This window comes from Chenopodium album, chromosome 11 (assembly GCF_948465745.1).
Source record: "Chenopodium album chromosome 11, dcCheAlbu1.1, whole genome shotgun sequence".
NCBI lineage: Eukaryota > Viridiplantae > Streptophyta > Magnoliopsida > Caryophyllales > Amaranthaceae > Chenopodium > Chenopodium album.
The window spans coordinates 3,656,264-3,662,263 of record NC_137844.1 but is presented as its reverse complement, the minus strand read 5'-3'; positions in this window follow the sequence as shown (position 1 = coordinate 3,662,263).

The window sequence follows — 6,000 nt, the reverse complement described above, 5'->3', positions numbered from 1 at the left end:
AAATTATGGCTCTTAAATTACGTTCCGAAAACTAAACACTTATGTAAATGATGGAGCTTAACAATTTTAAAATCAAGAAATTGAAGGGTAACATTTAAGCTTAACAAGTGCATATGAGCAATTATGCACTCATTAGAGATTTCTGTTTGTTGACTTTTGTTTTTTAATGTTTATGCATAAGGGTGAAAGGGTTAGTTTCACTTATTGGTTATATAAACTTGGATCAGTTGAATGTACGACGTATTTTAAGGTATTTTATTTTATATGGGTGATAATTAATCAGTTAATCATTGAATCTAGGGCAAAAACTTACATTATGTTACTAGGTGCACCAGCCACCATGTACCCTAGTACTTTTCGTTGATTAATTAGGCAGGTGAGAAGCTGCATATGTTATAATGTACTCAAATAAATAAACAAATTGTAGTATAATTTCCTCAGATCACAATTAGTTATAGTATACGAAGTATATTATTGTTTAAGATAATGATTATTATATATTGTAGTTTAAAAAAATAAAAAATATCAAAAAGAATGATGGAAGCTAAAGAAAATTGTAGATTGCCTTGAAACTAAGGAAGTAGGTAGCATGGACTCGATAGTCCAACGAACATGGTCATAGGAAGCTGCATAATTTTTTGCTTGTTTTTTATTTTTGTTCTCTGTTTTTGCTTGTTTTTTATTTCTAGTTCTAGCTTTGTACTTTTTTGGGGCTTGCCCGGTTGCCCTCGGCTTCTTTCTTTCTTTCTCCATCTTTAGTAAGCTAAAAACACTGCAACACCAAAGTAAGATTCGAGAGTAAAAACCGAAATGGCGGACGACAAAACAATCTCATGGGAACAATCTGGAGAAATCATCCACAAAGTTTCCAAACAATTCAAAAATCGAGAACAAATCCTCAAGTTTAAGCAACTTTGTATGAAACGAGAGAAAAACCTAATTCTTAGGAAACAGCCTTTAATTTCATTCCCTACTACTTCCCTTGCTCTCCCTATTCCTTCCAATAAACCTCCTTTATTACCCTTTTACGACCATTCCACCACCAAGTTATTACTTCTTGAAGCCAACTCCATTTTCCTGGTCAATAACCCTCCAAAAATGTCGTGGATGATCATGCCCCGATGTTCGAACACGGGGTCGATTCAACTTCAACATCCACTTACTGGGACTCGAGTCGAGACCATCCCACCTAGTCTCGACTTGATGCAGTTTCGTCCTCTTGTGCTCGCTCAAGGGTACGACTTCAACTATTCTGCTAACAGTCACGTTCGTAAAGTTATTACCCTCTGCTCGTCATCGACTTGTTTAGAAGTCTTGGTTTTTTTACAAAGAGGGCATTTTAGGAAAACTCACTGTAAGAGTACCAGAAAGCCAAGACGAGGACGAGGAGGAGGTGGAAGAAGAGGTGAGGTATCGTTGGAAGAAGTTGGACTTGAGAAATTTTAATTTTGACTACTTAGACGACGTTATTAAGTATAAGGAGGTGTATTGTGGCATAGTGAAGAAAAATAAAGATTCAATCTTTCTAATTTTTGGTTTTTGAAGCTTTCATGGTTTTTACTCTCATTTCATTTCTTTGATTCTGTTTTTCTTACATCAAAACGGGCTATCAAGCTAATCAAGGAATTTATATACGTAGGAATTATACAAGGAATATACAGCTGTACTAAGAAACAAAATAAATAATAAACAGCTCATCAAAATACAAAATAATTATCCATTCTTCATACCCCCTTGATAAGTGTTTTATTTGTCCACTTATCATGGTATTTTTAGCACAATTTTATTGTCATTTTCCCCTCTTTACCCCCCTTTCCGACTCCTTTTTGTGTATGATTACAACTTTTGGCTTCCCTGTTCCTTTTTATGTGTGTGTTCGTGTTTGTAGATGCAAGGAGAAATTGGTCATATAGCATGAACATGAAGAACTATATTGGAAGCAAAGCACAAGATGAGAGGGCGTGCAACCCCTTAGGAGAGGGCACTCCTACCCTAAGCGCCACAATCTGCCTCTCTTTATTCCCAACTAGGAGAGGGCGTGCACCATAGTAGGAGCGGGCGCTCCTCCCTGCTCTTCCACAAACTGCCTCAAATTGCTGCAGGAGGAGAGGGCGCTCCAGCCTTAGGAGCGGGCGCTCCTACATGCAGACCCGACTTTTAGGGCGGATTTTACAATGTTATTTCGGGGTGTACAAATATGACCATTGGCTTCAGTTTTCTGCATCTTCTTCCTTGGAGAAGATCACCTTCTTCCCTTTAGTCTTCTTAGGCCCTTAACTCTCTAAACTCTTATTAATTATCTTAGTTTCTCTAAAACTCAATCATTGAAGTAGATTAATTGAAGTTTTTACTCTTGAATTCAGCATTCTCTCAACCTTGAAGCTTCATTAGTGTAGAACATGATAAGGCATAATAAAGCTTAAATATAATAGCAAGATCCTAGGCATGATACTAACAAGATTAATAACAAACCCTAGCATGTCACTAAGCAATAAAGATCGAAGCTTTAAAACCTAACATGGTACTAACATGATATTAGAAAGGAGTAAAGGCATCCTAAACATGATACTAGAAAGCATAAAATAACATCCTAACATGATACTAGGAATCATTAAAAGCATCCTAACATGATACTAGGAATTATAAGACAATAATAAACAAATCTAAACATGCTTTCTACATTGAAAGAGAGTAATAAGATTACATACTTTGAAGCCTCGTACCTCTTTCTAATAACAAAATACACAAGTTAGTAAACTTCAATGAAAATCAATAAAGAACAATTAAAGAATTAAATTGAAATCAAATTAAATAAAGTTTAGACTAGTTTTGGACCAAACCCTCAGAAAATATCAAACCTTTCACGTCTAGGACGAAGGCAACTTCGAACTTGGCTAGGTGTCTCTAAGTCTTGTGAATGCGGAATTGTGTTTGCAAAAAGGGTTGGTTTAGAAAGAGAGAAAGATAAGAATTAAGTAATTCTTGAGAGGGAATAGAGAGAATTGAGAAAGAGAGTTGATGATTGTGAATGATAATTGTGAATGATTTTTCAAAACAGGGATTCGAACGCTATTTATAATGAAAATAATCCGGAAAAACATAGAATTTGATAAGAAATAAAACTCCACGCTGTCGCCAGGAATTAACTCTGTCGCGACGCGACAGGGTCTGTCGCGCGGCGACAGACTTGTCGTTTGGCGACAGCCTGTATTAGCGCGTTTTTCTTCACGCGGAATCCGATCTTTAATCAACTTGATCTACGGAATCCGTACAGAAGATAAAATATATTTTTTAAGATAACAAAACGATATTTTATTCCAAATAAAAATCTATTAAAAATAATTAATTATTAAATCTAATAATATTAGAATTAAAAGGAACCTTCTAGAAACTTCTAGAAAACTATAATTAATCCTAATAGTTTTAGGAATAATAATTAACATTGGGCCCTCCTCTAGATCATTGGGCCGTATTTAAAATAATTAACCAGGCCCAGTTTAGTAGTTTGGCCATAACTTCCTCAATATTCATCGGAATCGATCTTATAATATATCGTTGGAAAGATCTTTTCAAGCCCCATCCAACTACACTATTATTGGACCTTTATCACGGACCAAATGTAAACTGGTTCGGCTATTTTCAAATAAAATCATTTTCAAAAACAGAGAGAAAAGAATTTTATTAAAACTAAACCGCATCACTCGACTTTCAAACCTCTTTCACCTAATTCGATAATAACACAACGTGAAAGGCATTCATCACTGGGTTTGGTTTTGGGGAGACACAAATGGGTGTCTACAATTAGTAATCTCTTTCCTCTATCTCTTACTCTTTATTTTCTGTTTTTAATTGCTTGAATTGTAGATTTCTCTCTTAATCTTGGTTAATTGTTGTTGCATGTTCAATCTGCTTTGTTCTTACTACCCTCTTCAATTTGTTAGATTAATTTTGAACTTAGATATTGTTGTTAGAATGTTCTTCACCATGTTTAGTGAGTAGTTTCTTAACTAGGGGTTGGGTGAAGACCCAACCAAGCCATGGGTTAATTGATGTTTGTGTTTGCATGTTCATTTTGGGTTGATGATTGATTGTTAAAGAATTGGTTAATTGCATGTGTAATTGGATGGCCACTTATTGCTCATGTATTCACTTCTATGCTTGCATTGAAAGATGGGGTCTAGTTATGAGCCATTTCTTGTATGATTATGCTAAATTCCTCTTGATTACGGTACCTCGTTTGGATGATGTAGTAGTCTTAGTTGCGGTAATTAGGAGAGAAATCCCAATTATTTGTGCCTTAGTACTATCTCAAACCGATCGAAAGACAAACCCGAGTTAGTAGTCTACTTCCCATCGTTAAAACTTGGTTGTCCTATCTTGTTAGTCGAGTTTAGTTTAGGAATGCTTAGTATTGTAGTTTCAAGAGAAGTGAACCTTTTCTTGTATGATTAGACCGAATTTCTATTTTGATTACGGTTCCTTGTTTGGATGATGTAGTAGTCTTAGTTGCGATAATTAGGGAGAAATCCCAATTATTTGTGCCTTAGTACTATCTCGAACCGATCGAAAGACGAACCCGAGTTAGTAGTCTACTTCCTATTATTAAGACTTGGTTGGCCTATCTTAGTAGTTGAGTTTGGTTTAAGAATGCTTAGTGTGGTGGCTTCGAAAGAAGACAATGTTGAGTGCCCTTTCTATCACCAATTTGTGTACATGCTTGCCTATTGTTTTGATTCATTGGTTTGGTTGGTGTTGATTCCCATTTCCCCCCTAGTGTTTGTCTCCATATAGTAGTTATTTAATCAAACCTCCCATTTGTGACCGAACTAGATTACAACCGTTTCATATTTTCGGTGTACTCATACCCATTCCCTGTGGATACGATCCTTTACTTGCCCTAGACTTGTCTTAGGTTAGTTTAGGTAGAAATAGTGTTTGGCTTGAGGGTGATTGTCCAACGACCGATTATCCCTTCTACCACCCCTCCTCAAGTTGGAGTTGTTTTAACAAGTCCTAACTTGAAGGATAGATGGTTATGTTGCTGCTCACTCAAAGACTTAGTCATTAAATCTGCTAACTGCAGAAAGGATTTGATGTGCAGAACGTTTAACATTTGACTTTCGATGTGCTCTCTAACATAATGGCAATCCACATCCAAGTGTTTAGTTCTTTCATGGAAAATGGGATTGTGCGCCAAATGCAAAGCTGACTTGTTATCACAGAACATGTCAATTGGCCTGGGCACATTAAAACCAAGATCATGAAGAATTCCGTCAATCCATACTACTTCGCTAGTAGTGTGTGACATACACCTGTACTCTGCTTCAGTTGAGGACTTTGAAACTGTCTTCTGCTTCTTCGTTTTCCAAGACACCAGGCAATCTCCCAAGAAAACACAGTATCCCGTTAGTAAACTTGCACTGAAGGCACAACTACCCCAATCTGAATCACAAAAGGCTGTCATTTTAATCCCTGATTTGGCAGGATAAAACAATCCCCAGTCCAAAGTTCCTGCTAAATACTTAACCACATGTATAGCTGCTTTCATATGTGGTACTCTTGGTGCATTCATGAACTGGCTAAGTTGTTGAACTCTATAGGAGATATCTGGTCTTGTCATATTCAAATACAACAGTCTTCCAATTATCCTTCTATAGGATTCTGGATCTTCAAGAAGTTCCCCTTGTTCTATGGAGAGTTTCATCCCTTTCGGAAAGGGAAATTTCGCTGATTTACATCCTTCCATCCCTGTGGATTGTAAGATATCTAGGATAAATTTTCTTTGATTCAGCATTATCCCTCTTTCATTCCTAGACACTTCTATTCTAAGAAAATACCTCATTTCCCCAAGAACTTTCACAGTGAATGCTTTATCTAAGGCTTTCGTTATTGCAATTATCTCATTTTCATCATCTCCGCTTATCAAAAGATCATCAACATATACGAGAATTATTGTCTCCAATCCATTTTTCTTCCTTGAAAATAAGGAATAATCTCTTT